This window comes from Lichenostomus cassidix, chromosome 2 (genome assembly GCF_008360975.1).
Source record: "Lichenostomus cassidix isolate B80296 chromosome 2, HeHo_3.0, whole genome shotgun sequence".
Taxonomy (NCBI): Eukaryota; Metazoa; Chordata; class Aves; order Passeriformes; family Meliphagidae; genus Lichenostomus; species Lichenostomus cassidix.
This window is the reverse complement of record NC_139482.1, coordinates 119,653,939-119,666,979: the sequence shown is the minus strand read 5'-3', so window position 1 is coordinate 119,666,979 and position 13,041 is coordinate 119,653,939. Positions and strand designations below refer to the sequence as shown.

Sequence of the window (13,041 nt, the reverse complement as noted above, 5' to 3'; positions counted from 1 at the left end):
CCTCGCCAGAGTAGTGAGGATCTAGAATAATCCTTTACTAGAAGTATCAGGAAAACCCAGGAATTATTCCAGTGTGTCATCTGACATGCCATGACAGTACTGACTATGTTGCTATTATAAAATCAAAATTGCTAAACTTTGTTATATCTAAACTTTAAAAGTTCGTCTGCCAACACATAAAGTGAGACTCAGCCAACTACAACGCAGGTATAACAGACAATCATGTCCAAAAACATCAGAAAAGAGGAAAATTATTTATCAGAGTAATATTTACATCTAAAGATATTAGTTTTGTTTTGTTTTGTTTTGTGCATAAGCTAAATGATGGCAACAGCCCAGAACACCACCATTTTAGTTACCAATTTCACTGTCAAGTGCACCTACTCCAAAACCACAAGGGCCAAAATATTCTGCTTCTTCCCAACCTGCCTCCAGCACTGCATTGTGAAGATCCCTCCTCATCTCCTAGTGCAACCCAGAGCACTTCTGGGCCTAATTACATAAGGGTTTAAGTCTGTAACATTTACCTTCATTCACGAAAAAGATAATCTGATAACTTCACTTGCAAAGATAAATGTCCTATCAAAACCAAAGCCCTGGCATCAGTAGGTTTACATAATATATATCCCTTTATTTTGTGTTTGTTTCGTGTTTTGCTTTTTTCCTCTTAACCTTAGGCTGATTTTTTTTTCTCTGATTTTACCCTCCTCCTCATTGCCTTATATGTGAGGGGATGATGGTGAGACTTCTGAGAAGTGGGAGACTCAAGGCTTTGCAAGATCTCCTCACTTAAGCATCTCCTAGTGATCTGTGATGCATTTATCAGTCTGACATACAGGCAACCACACAGAGTAAACAGTTATGAGAGGATATTTCTCTTGCAGAGGAAATATTTGTAAACTTTGTTTTGAAAAAATCCTTTTAGACTTTAATGCACAATGATGTTTCCTCCTTTCAATGTTGTCTTACATAACACAAGAATTTAAGAAATTCATAAAGAGGTTCTGTCATCCTTCATGAAATCAGTCAGGTCTTCAGGCATTTTCTGGAGAGGTTCACTAGTTTATCCACTATTGCATCTCAGGGATTTCTTTTCCTTTTTTTTAAAAATGAAAATGTGTAGCCTACTATTAGCAATATTGAGGAAAACACAGTAGAAATCAAGAAGCTCATCTGATTAATCTTAAATTAACCATATCCTTATTTATTTTTCTGATTGTATAAAATAAAGATATGCAAGACTACTAATTGTTTTAGCTTCTCTGCAGTGTAGTTACCACACCTATTTGTTAAACAATGTAAAAATTCTAGTGTCACCATGACTGGTGTAAAGCTGATAAAACATTTTCAGATTTGTCAGTATAATTATTGGTTGCATCTTCCTACTTGAGGAAATGTTGCTTTTCTAAAAGGCTTTAAAAATCCTGGTGGCCACACTGAAGTCAGCAGTGAAACATTATTGAGTTTAGTGTTGAGAACGTGCTATGTATGTATGCACCAAGGGATGAACCACCAGTCACAGCATGCAGCATTCTGAAAAGATCAAATAAAAAGCAATTTCCCAAATGAAGAATCTTGAACCATAAGGGTGATTTTTGCCTTTTTTAACAGAGCTTTTGTCATTGAAATATATACAAGAAAGAGAATGTATGACTTTAAAATAAATAAATAAATAATTTTAGTTTGCTTCCTAAGTGCTTTTCTTCCCACCTTCCTTTGTTCTTCATACCTTCTTTTGTTCTCTGATGACAATTTAAAAGAATTTCTTCCTCTGCAGCTTTTCCCCAAACCTGGGCTAAAAGGCCTGGTTTTAACCGTGCCTTTAATAAAAGCATAATCAATACCCTCTACTTTCAGAATCATTGAGTCCGTTCACCATCTTCATAGTCCTCCTTTGGGCACTCTCCAATAGCTTTGTATTATTATATTGTGGCACCCAAAACTGCTCAGAGTACTCAAGGTGAGGCTGCCCCAGTGCAGAGCAGGACAACCCCCTCCCTTGCCCAGCTGGTGATGCTGTGCCTGATGCACCTCAGGACAGGGTTGGCCCTCCTGCCTGCCAGGGCACTGCTGACTCTGATTCAGCTTGTCAAGAATCAGGAGTCTCAGGTCCCTTTCCATGGCACTGCCTTCCAGCACCTCATTCCCCAGTCTGCATATGCATGCAGGGCTGTCCCACCCCTGATGGAGAATCTGGACACTGGTCCTTGTTGCACTTCATACAACTGGTGATTGCTCATCTCTCTAATTTATCAAGGTCTCTCTGCAGGGCCTCCCTGGCTTCAAGGGAGTCAACAGCTCCTTCCAGTTTTGTATCATCTGTGAACTTGCTCAATGTCCCTTCCAGTCCTGTGTTCAAATAATTTATAAAGATGTTGAAGAGCACAGAACCAAGGGTGGAGACCTGTGGAACACCACTAGTGTCATGTCACCACTCTGATGCCACCCCATTCACTGTAACTCTTTGTGCCTGAGCCATGAGCCACTTGCTCACCCATCCCATGATGAGTTTATCCAGCTGTGTGCTGGACATTTTGTCTTTGTGAGACAGTACCAAAAGCCTTACTGAAATCCAAAAAGGTTAGATCCACATTCCCTGATCAACTAGGTGGGTTACCTTGTGAATTACCTTATATAATCATCTTTATGTTAGTATATACTTCTTACTTGAAAATCCTCATTGTCAATTTAATACAAAATCACCAGATATTTCATTATGACAAAATGACACAAGTGAGGTTACATTTACAATTCATTAAGTACTGCAACTAACTCAGAAGATTTTTTCTTCTTCCTGAGAAAGCTTAAAATACTTTTCAGCTTGGCTTATTGTCTTAACCTTTAGGCTGTGTGCAACTCCACCATGCATCTTGTCCACCATGGGCTAGTGAGAAATATAACTACCCCTTGGGAGATACACAAAGCCAGCCTGCTGCTCACCAGCACCCTCACCAATTGGTAAAAAAACCCATAAATTCTACCCCCATATATAAGAGCAAATCTAGATAAACCCTACAGTCTTCCCATGCAATACTTAAATTACTTTGTAGAAAAATACCTGTAATATTGCATAAAACTCTGCAAATCAAAGCCAATTCTCTGCATTAAATAAAAGTGAAAACTTCAAAGACTAGTATTCAAAAAGCTAGGGAAAGCCAGAAGGAAGGTTAAGTGCCCTCACCCGCACCACAGGCATGCAGCTTTTAATGGTGTGATTCCCCCATCAATCCCTTCTGCTTTACACGAACAGATAATTGTTTACCATTTCTTTTCATCTTTCTCATTCAGTATTTGGCCTCTGAAGTTATTCAGCATCTCCTGCTGGCAAGGCCTACATTACACACAAAGTGCTGAATTTCCCTCGGGGAGCTCTCCCTATCCTACCCAAGTGCTTCCAGGTTATCCCAGTCTCCCCTACTGTAGGAGGACATTATAATGCTTTATAATGGAGAAATGAAGGTCATAAATGCCTGAGGTATCCAACAATTTTGGCTGCCCAGATTGAGATAGCCACTTTTGACAGAGTCCTTAGCATTTTCAGCACTTTTGATGGGCATGCCTACGTGAGCAGATTAAACCCTCAGGCTGAGGAACCCAGTTGTCTGCGCTGTCACATTGCGGGAGCATTGCCTGCCACGGCATAGTTAGGACTCTCCCAAGTCATTTGCAAGGATGGCTGGAGAGTCCACATGCTTCAAGGCCTGCTCCTAGTAAGTGGTTTGTTCACAGCCATCTGCTTTGGAGTCCAGGGGAGTGGAACTGCACACAGGCAGGTCGCTGTGCCAGCTGGCTGGAGCAGCGCCAGCTCCTTCCATGGACTCCATGTGCAAGACCTCTCTTCCAAAAGGATTCACATCCAAGCCACTCTTGTACGCCACAGTCATAAACATCTGTCCCACTCTCTGCCATACAAATTTCACCACAGAAGATGGAGAAGTTACAGTACATAAGCACACCTCATTGTTGGAGCACGTGCTGTGTTTAAAGCAGTGAGGAAAAAAGTATGTGGTACCTACCTAAGTAGAGGTTAAGAGGAGGACCCCAGGAAAAGCCAACAATTTTGCTTTCTTCTGATTTTTAAGAGAAAAACTTCCATCATTTTTGTCAGAATATGTCTTTTTGTCAAAACTTGTCAAGTTGTTTTCAAGAAAAGATGAAATAAATTAATTTCCTTGCCTTGAAAACAAATGGAAGAGTTTTTCACAGTTTGCTGAAAGTGTTTTCAACATTTTAAAACAAAGTCTAGTTCTAAATGTACTGATTTTTAATCACTTTTTAAAAAGGTTAAGAAAGCTCTGGATTAAAAAAGGAGAGATTGTAAAATTATTAAACATTAAACAAATTATTAAATGGGTGATTCCATTCAATGTATTTTTTTTTAATGTCTGAAGAATCTAAAATCAATGTGCTGGTTTTCTTCACGTGCAAAAAATGCTCACTGAAATCAAGAAAAATCCGGGGAGATAATTGTTGCATTTACTAGTTTGACAGTTAAAACTTACCAGAACTTCAGGCTGTATATAATGCAGATATGTAACACTTTCTGGAAAAACTAGCTTTAGGTTTTCTAAGTGTAATGTCAGGGGAAATTCAGAGTGGACATTAGGAAAAAGTGCTTCACCCAGAGGATGGCTGGGCACTGCAACAGACTCCCCAGGGAAGTGGTCACGACACCAAGCCCTTTAGATTTCAAGGAGTGTCTAGTCAATGCTTTTAGTAATATGGTTTATTTTTTAATTTTAGGTAATCCTGTCAGGAGCAGGGAGTTGAAATCAAAGATCCTTATGGCCCCTTCTAGCTGGAGAACTGCAGATACTCTGTGATTTTAAAAAGCCTTAGAAGGCCTGTGCCCACCTCAGCATCTGACTCCTAGAACCTACAACCTGGGATCCAGCAAGTTAGCCAAAAAAAGATGAAACAAGTTAGTTGTGACAAACCAATACATTTTTACTGAGCAGACACAATTTTGCCAGTTTATTCAATTGTATGATTCTTCTTTTCTTTCAATGTCTGCTTTGCTGTAATCTCTCTGCTGCCACATTTTAGCTCGCAAATGTCTGCTCTTTGTTTCAAAATATGAAGACTTGCAGTTTCTTAATGGTGTGCTGTGAGATCTTTTACTAGAATTTTCCCTTAATTTCAGCTTTTAAAAAGATGGCTGAGGTGATAGGTAAAACTCTGCATAAAAGTATCCCGCTCAAATGAGTTGCTCGTTATCTCCATTTCCCACCTTCAGAGAAGCCACATCTCATATAGTTGAGCATTGGCAAGCTGAATGCAGGAAGTGTCAGGAAACATGTTGAAGTATTCCTGAACATCCTTTGCATGTCTCAGATTCATATCTATATGCAGGAACACATGCATGCGTGCACAGGAGAGAAGTAGCTGAGCTGTGATTGTCTAAGTTACTGGTGGACAGCTCTTGGGCTCAAGTACTCCTGGGCTTCAGTGGGTGAAACCACTTGAAGCAATGAGGTCTGAGGGGGCAAAGACAGAGCCTTAGCCTGTTGCCCCTGTGACCCACCTTCTCCATGAGCAATGGGTGGCTCTTCCTAGACTATAGGCATGGTAAAAGCCATTGCGGGAGAGCTGACTATTTCCATGAATTAAGACCAAATCCCACCTGTTGCCTTGAGAGCTCTGCTAACAGCTATGGATGGGCTGGTCTATGAAAAGTAAGATCTTGCTTTGAAAGCAAATCCTGCAAAACCAGCTCTTGGGGCTATGGCTAATTGGTCTGTAATGATGATTATTTCTATTTCATAACAGACCTCACAGGTTATTTATTTCCAGTATATGAAAATTTAAACTTTGGCTGCACAAAGTCCCGGAGATCTGCAGGAAACACTCAAAAAAGATGAGGCCTTTTATAGACGAACTTTTTAGATTGACTAAATCAGTCTGTCTGCTAAGTAGCTGTTCTCACCATCTTGAGCACAGAAGTGTCTTTTAGATGGATGAGCTGAACTTCACCAAGGAGCAGCAGACTCTGAGACTCTATATATTCCCTAAGAGCCTCGGATAAGAAAATCCAGACATAAATAGGTAAGGTGACAGAAGACAGAAAAAAAGGGAAAGTATAACTGATAAAATGTTTTTAAAGTCTTGCAGTCACACATGCTTGGCAGTTTCAGCTTATCTGAGCTTTCTAACTACCCCAATAGCACTTGTAATCACTTACTGAAGCTCCTACACAAGGTAAAGCCCTGTGGGTGGGCTCTAAACACACTAGTGGTGATGCAGACTGCTTTACAAAAAGCTGAACATTCTTGAGTGTATTCAGAATAATTTTACCTTGATACTCATGGAATTTAGGACTCAAGTGGTCTTTTTGAGTAGTAGCTCTTCACAAGTCTGGAGCTGAGCACTGGGTTTGTAGCATCCCTTCAGCCTGTCTCAAGAGAGCACTGAAAATGGCTTTGTAGCCCATCCAGTGCTGAATCAAGATCCCTCCCAACCTTTATTCCAGATCAGCTCCTGTTCTCTCTCTTTCCTTACTAGCAGCTCTGCTGTTGGTGCTTGTGACAAGTGTGGCTATACGATCCTTACCAACAATCCTCATGCATTCCTGCTCAGTTTACAAAAACAGAGTAGTTTCCATTTCCATTACAGGTTGAAACATCTCTTGTTTAGGATGTAGTTGTTGGTCATGTCTGCACTTTACGATTCATGTTTACAATTGGTTGCTAAGGGCTGTTACTGCTTTTGCCAAAGATACTGTCTTTCACTGCTTATTTAGCCTTCCCTGGAAACTTGTGAGGAGATGAGCTGTCACAGAGAAGTACAAGGCCCAATGGCAGATCATTTTCTTTAATGTCAAACAACCAGATATTACAGAAATGTGATCATGTAAGGTCCTCATGTCAGGTCTAAATCAGACTACATACTTATATCCCAACTAGCGCTCTGGATCCACAGGTTTGATTGGTGCTTCCCTACAATTCTTTGACAGTCTACAGATGTTACATACAAAGGACACACTAATAATAGTAAATACATTAATGTTAATAAATTAGAGCTTTGAATTGCAATTTATTTGTCCACTACTTGATTTTCTCTTCTAATTGCATAGCAGTGCATTAAGATGATGGAGGATATTGTCGACACATCATTTATTGTTGGAGAAGGCACATTGTTGTAACCAGTTGTCCTAAAGCAATTAGTTTTAGGGCTATTCTAAATAAGTTAGTTTCTCTAACCCTTCAATCTTCCACTGCTCCCTACCAATAATAGTGCTGCCAAGTAGCTGAAAGGAGTGAAGAACTTCACAGATGTCTTTTTGTTCTCCTGAAGAAAAGCTTGCACAGTGTAGTACTGAATGATGAATCTAGGTTTCTAGGCAGGGAAATTTTATACAACATATAATATTATCCTATGTAAATAAAGAACGATGTCTGAAGCAATTAGGCACATCTTACAAAAGAGTCAGATTTTAACCCTCTTCGAAAGAAACTGCACCCAAAACTCTGGATGTTGCATTCAGCCAGAATCCTGGTAATGTTGAGTTTTCTAATAAAGGAAAAACATGCAACGCCACCATCTTAAATCTACTATTAAGGAAAGCACAGTTGTATTCTTAAGTCCCTTCTTTGGAAATGAAAACATTTATGTTCAATTGCTGCTTCTGTCAAAAATTTAATTTTCAATCATTTCCACCAGGACTGTTCCCTGATTCAACCATGTTAAATGGTAGGCCTAGACCTACCTGGACAACAGATAGGAAGAGACATGGCCAAAGAATACATTTTGAAAGGGGAAAATTTACACAAGAGATGTTTGCCTCCATCCTTCAGGAGCCTAGCCCACATTCCTGTTGCTGGTATTTCACAGAAGTCCCAAAGATGGAATGAAGGAATGAATCAAAGCCTTGTTTTTTGGGTGACTCAATTTTTGACAAGTGCCTCTGTATATAGCTGGAAATGTCCCTGAGGTCACAGCATCAGGAAGTCTTTACAAAAAGCTTTTATCATTAAAAATTAAGACAAATTTCAGTCTAATCTTGATTCTGAAGAATCCAACCCTTCAATTTTTTGATGTCTTCAACTACAGGATGCCTTGGAAAAAACAACGCAAAATACTGCTACAAACTTCTGTGCAGGGCCTAGGACAACCCAACAACTTATTTTGCCTATCTGAGAAAAGCAATCACCCAGAAAACAGAAAACTTTGCTTCCTGACCTAATTGAAGACTTTATCTGCTTTGGTTCCACATACTGCACAGAGATACAGTTGGTCTGGGGATCAGTAAAGGAAAGGTATCCTTAGGAACTCCAGTTTAACACTGTACAGAAGAAGCTACACTGACTTTTAGTCCTACCTGATACCAGGAGTATTGATATTTTTTGACCCTCAAATTGACCTGACAACAGAAAAAAGTGAGGACTCACTCTCATGCACAGCCCTATGCTACTGTTGCTATAATTCTCAAATCAAGACAGGCTAAAAGGAGCACTTTTATAAAACTGCCACTATAAATTAATTTATTTACTCCTAGCAGGCCAAAATGTATTTTTAAAAGCCACAGCATCCTCTTAAAAAATGTGCTTCATCAGAGCCATTAGTTCAGGGTTTCTAATATTAAACACACAAGTCCCAAGTTCAAAGAAGGGTGTGGGAACTTCTAAGGCAGGATCAACATGATACTTCACAGTCAGGAAGAAGATGCTCTTAACTCCCATCCAGGCCCGATGCATAAGCAGGATCAAAAGGGGCACAATCCACCCACACATTATTCTAAGCCTGGAAACCTCCTCTTACAAGAGGTATGTAAAAGAGTCCTTCAAAAGAACTGATCAAGGTCTGCTCTTTTCAAAATACACCTTGAGGTAGTGGCCTTGGCTCCACTCTGATGTAATTGCTCGGTCATTAAACATTCACTGACGAACCACGTTAATCCCTGGTGATTCAAACCTGGGCTTTATCTCTTCCAGGCTCCTGCAGCTATCAGTAATCCCCAGGACAGCTGCAGTGATGGAGACCATCCCCATTCCTACTGAGCAAGAATGAGGCAGCCTGTGCTTGAAAGACAACAGACATGAATGAGGCTGTAACTGAGGGGTGTGACCAGTCCTTTGGGAGGTGGTAATCTTGGACTACAAGAAGTGAAATACTTATTTGCATCATGTTAATCTATGAACGGCCTAAAAGCTCAATTTTTCTCCGTGAGTACCCCAACCACAAGGTTACTGAGCAAAAGCAAGATATTTTTGTGTCTACCTAGGTTATGTATAAACATGTTGGAGCAGCCAAACATTCTCATCCCTTCTTTAGTTCAAAAGTAGCAGAAGATATACAGCACTGCTAATGCCACTTTAGTGACACACCTAAATAGAGACTAAAGGAACTATCAGTAGCCAGGCGAGTCCTGAGAATAAATTCAAGTACAAAGCTTACCCAGTTAAGAGGTTTGCTCTATGTCAGCAATTATAAAAATGAAGGAAGCATGAAATGGAAATATTCCAGAAGCCAAGACCTTCTAGATGGCACTCCTGTCAAGGCAGAGCGACTCTGTGTTCTATTAATCTCACCAACCACTGGATGAGCACGTACAATAGTGTCATTCATAGTTGTGTGATTTCAAGGCTAATTAAGCCTATTCACTGTTTTGAGTCTGCTTAAATACATTAGTGGGATTCTTCTAGCTTCTGCAGCTTGCCAGCACTTTCTACTCAAACTGTCTCAGAATGTCTCTGGTATATGTAAATTTACACTGAACGTATAGCTACAAATTATAGCAGGATTATTCTGTCATCTGAGATGAGGTCAACAACCTTGTAGGTAAACCAAGCCCTCACACTTTAAGAGGGCAAATGGCACAACAGAAAACTCTGTGAAAAGAAGCATTATGGCTTCATTTTGAGTTCTTGCATTTGAATGCAATTTTTGTCTCTATATATTGAACATACAGCTAATTTTCTAAAAGTTAACTATTGATGAGGTACTGTGCAATAATATTTTATGAACTACCTTATTAATGCTCTGAGGCAAATTTATTCTGTATTTGGATTGTACTGCTATAACTGATTTCTATTTCTTAGCTTGTTAGGCAATCAGGGGGAAAAGCTCATCTCCAGTGTCATCAAAGAAGATTACGTTTGAGAGCTTTGTTCACTTAATTATCAGCACAGCTTTGCATTCATTTCCTCGTAACGTGGTTACACCTAAAGGGCTGATGTTTATTTCCTAACAAGCCTGAATATTTCCTAGTACCTGAGTACGATGGCAGCATGAAGCTGCTGAGGAGAAGGACTGACAAACCAAGGGGCTTCTGCATCACGTGCCTGTGCTGTGGTTAGAGAGCTGCTCAGCCCCTCTCCTTGTCTTGGGCTGTAAATGCCCTCACACCATATTCCAGTGTACTGTGCTCCCCTGTCATGGTACTGGGAGAGGTAAATTGGTCAATTGCCGTTGTTCCTTGTAAAGAGTTCAACTGCTTCTTATCGCAGCCTACTCCTAAATGCTCCGAGCTGCATTATGCCAGCATTACATATATTATTTATTAGCTAATAGATTGTTGTTCTGACTCTCTTGCCAGTGCCAGCAGTGATGCTACTGACTGCTCTTTATAGTTATCCAGAGGAGGAATAGGGTCGTATAGAAGCCAGACACCTAAGTCACAGCTGATCTATCATTACGGCTAAATATAGATTTCCTGCATTAGAAACAAATAAATTAAAAACCCCATTGGTTTAGTGGTCAGAGAATTTTAATTTTTTGCTTCCCTATTGTTCATATAGTCACCATAATCCATGAAGAAGTGCATTCAAAATAATATTGTTTTCTAATTATGCAGTTAACAACATCATACTTTCCTACTGGTGAACAAAAGTAATTTAAGGAGCTCATCCTCAGTTTACTCCAGCCCTCCAGACTTGGTAAAAGAAATACAATGCATAGCAGACAAGGGGAAACTCAGGAAGATGCCAATGTGTAACTTGTGTTGAAATTTCTGCATGTGCTGTTGTAAGCACTGGGACAGACAAAAAGCAAAATAGCCTTTGCTGTCCTTCTATGTTTTATGAAGAATACAGGCAGGTTTAAGCTTAATAGATTTTAAATATCATGACTGATGCATACTCTGTCTAAGTCTTTTATGGTATTTAGAGGTCTGGGAAGCTATACTGGGACTGACTTTGTTCGATAACTAAGATAAGAAACCTCCAAGTTCTGTTCAATAAATACTTGAGTTGTTAAGCTTCTCTGTTCATTTTTCTTATTTAGTCATATATATGCATTTTACTTAGATTTAATTTGAGCATGACTGAGCAATGTATCTATTACAGCATGCAATATGATACCTCTAATTGAGTAATAGTGAAGAAAAAAATTCAAAATAATGGAATTCTCTCAATATCCTTTCCATATAGCCAGAGAATGATAGATTAAAAAAAAACATAGGAAGCTATGGGATTGCACAAAAATCTACATTTACAATAGGATTAAATCTACTCTATAATATCCCAAGCAATTTATTTTCACAGTATCACATAGAACATATCTTAAAAATGCACATCTTAAAAAACCTCCGCAATTTGATATTGGAAAGTTTATTTTGGTTTCAAGTTAATATTCTTATTACAAAGTAAACACCCATTTCTACATACTAAAATGTGAGTTAAAACAACATGTTCCAAAGATTTATTATAATATCTAAGAAATCAAATACCCAGTGCCACTACCCCGGCAATAACTACAAGAAAAAGATGCCCAGTACAGAAGGGAAATTAAAAACATTTTCTCTTAGTGCACTCATATCCTGGTAAGAGTAGAAACAGCAAAACTCAACAAAGTAAACAACAGCCTGTTTTTTATTATGCATCCACGTTTATAATATGCAGACACCTATCAGGTAAAAAAACCTTATTCCTAAAAATGATAGAACTTACTACAGCAATACCAGACAAACATGTCAAGTCCTTTCAGAGGCAATCACTGCTTAATTCCAAGAGCTGTGAGCATTGCTGGGTCAGAAGACATTATGCAATAACACGATGAATTAAAAGAAACGACCCCAGAAAACATCCAAAAATTCACTTTTAGAATGCATGTCTACTCTGATGAAGCTGAAGTGAAGTGGCTTACAACTTTAAGTGTTTCCCTTTCTGGCTCCCATCTCTGCCTGCTGGGAGCAGCAGGTCTGTACTGTGGTAGAGCAGATCCCTTCAGAGGGGTCTGCAGTGGAATCCCACTGCACCAGTCACTGTCTCCTTCACCAGATATCTCAGCTTGCATTCCTCCTCTGAGCTGAAACCAGGCAGACCCTCCCCAATGTGCTGTTTACGTAAGAATGACAGACAGAGTAAAACACTGACTGAAATATCCTTCAGCAGGTAGCTCTAAATAAAGTAGCCTCATGGAATATATTTTACCTGCGCGTGTAGTTACTGGAAGCTCAAGAGAGTCACATAACATCAAGATTTTTTTCTAAAAGTGACAGTAGCAAACTGTTTAGCAAAATCCCACATGTTGGCAAGAAAGCTATTGCAAATCTTGACCTCTTGCCTTGCTTAGAATAGCAAGCCAGAATTTGCCAATTAACTTTCACTTAGGAAAAAAAAAGGCCGAGGCTGAGTATGAATAAATATAAGTGATATGGCATCATTAATGCAATGGGATATTTCAAAATGCTCAAGCTAATGGAAATGTTCAGGCTGCTCCAAACAGCACCTCTCCCTCATCTCGAGCTGAAGATGTTTTACTGCCTGTATATGTCTGAATGAGGGCAACCTGCTGAGCTCCAGTGACAGCGTCCAGCTGAGAAAGGAGGCAAAAGCAATTCGAATGCTGTGGTGAGAGCTGCCTGCAGAAGCATTCTTTGGAAAAAAAAAATTACAAGTCAGCTGCAAGTTCCACTAAGGCTGAACGAAGAGACAGTTTATCAGATCTATCAGTTGTTTGAACGGAACAGACAGAGGTGTTAAAAACCAGAAATAAACTATTTTTTCTGTACTGCACCTCATCTCTCTGGGAAAGACTTCCACAGTTTTGCTAGCACATCTCAATGATCAGAGAACACACAAATCCCACAAGTGGTACTTGCTG

The 13,041-nt window shown here is 39.5% G+C and overlaps 1 protein-coding gene across 1 annotated transcript in view; it reads right to left on the bottom strand.

The window, feature by feature from the left end:
• KCNB2 (potassium voltage-gated channel subfamily B member 2) overlaps window positions 1-13,041 on the bottom strand; it is a 186,221-nt gene that overhangs the window by 171,484 nt on the left and 1,696 nt on the right. The gene's annotated exons all lie outside the window — the stretch shown is intronic.